We start from the raw sequence: 1,359 nt of genomic DNA on the forward strand, positions 1-1,359 counted from the left end.
CTCGCTCTCATTCTTGTCTCTCTCCCACTCTCTCTCTCTCTCTCTCTCTCTCTCTTTCTCTCGCTCTCCTTCTCTTCCCCCCTCTCTCTCGTCCAGTCTCCCGCGTGCCCTATTTCTTTCATTTTCTATCCCTCGTTTTTTTTTTCTCATTTTCTATCTCTCTTCCCCTCTTTCTCTACTGTTTTCTCGCTCTCATTCTTGTCTCTCTCCCACTCTCTCTCTCTCTCTCTCTCTCTCTCTCTCTTTCTTTCTCTCTCTCAATCATTTTCTCCCCACTCTCTGTAGATTTCTAGGCTAGGCGATCATGATTTGATGTGACATTTCTCGGTGTGGCTTCACAGGCTATAACGAGCTCTGAGGGCGCAATGTGAGCGCCTGTCCATCTGCTCTCGCTATATATGCTCTCAACATTTAATTAATCCGATCTTTATTAGATGTGCTTAATGAGCAATCATCGCATACTCTGATTAACTGAAATTAACTCACTTCTTACCAGGGAAAAAACACCTAATTAGTTTCTTTGTAGTGCCGCTGAGACCGCCTGCTGAACATGTATAAACTTCCACGTACAATGTTACACCCACAAATCCACATAATATTGTGTGGAATTTATTACCTTGTAAAAACATTATAAAAAGAAGTAAAATACTATTAGGTTTTTTCTTGTATATATTCATCGTCAATTTGAGTGGAAACCTCATTGTGAAATGTGCTGAAATAATAAGCCATATATGTTCATTAAAAGCGGATAATTTCTGAAAATAAATACAAAGGAAATACAATTAAATGTTTTCTTATGTTTATTCATCATATATTTTGAGCGAAAATATTAATGGGATTGTTCGCAAGCTCGTTCATGTTTGGGTTCATCACCAGGATCAAAACATAAATAATCGAAACTGTAACATAATAAATAATAAACAACTGTAGGTGAGTAGTGGTGCGGGAGTGAATGGAATGAGGTGATTGCACGAGGGTTATTGTGAGGGGTGAATGTCAGAAGGTGGTACCACATATATCACACTCCTGTCACAGTCTACACGTCATAGTCATAGTCATATGTCATATAATATGTCATAGTCATAGTCATTTCATAGTCCATATCATAGTCCACATAATATATCCTACCTGCACCATGATACCACATATATCATAGTCAAACGATAGGCGATAAGAAAACACAACGAAGTTCAAAACAAATTTATCTTGGCAAAACAAATTTATTTAAATTCGGCTTGTTACAGTCTCGGCCGACTATCTAAATTAGACGGCTGTCTCGTAGCAGACTAGACTAAATATCAATCATCCACACTCCGCTATGCAAACAATATTACCGCCTGCGCACGTGGCATTGTGATC

At 38.6% G+C, this 1,359-nt stretch overlaps 1 protein-coding gene across 1 annotated transcript in view; it reads left to right on the forward strand.

Annotated features, from left to right (window-relative positions):
- The window catches only part of LOC106812475 (myosin light chain kinase 2, skeletal/cardiac muscle-like), a 32,382-nt gene that overhangs the window by 11,741 nt on the left and 19,282 nt on the right, over positions 1-1,359 (forward strand). The window lies entirely within an intron of this gene.

The sequence above is a fragment of the Priapulus caudatus genome, unplaced genomic scaffold (genome assembly GCF_000485595.1).
Source record: "Priapulus caudatus unplaced genomic scaffold, Priapulus_caudatus-5.0.1 Scaffold652, whole genome shotgun sequence".
In the NCBI taxonomy this organism is placed as follows: Eukaryota; Metazoa; Priapulida; class Priapulimorpha; order Priapulimorphida; family Priapulidae; genus Priapulus; species Priapulus caudatus.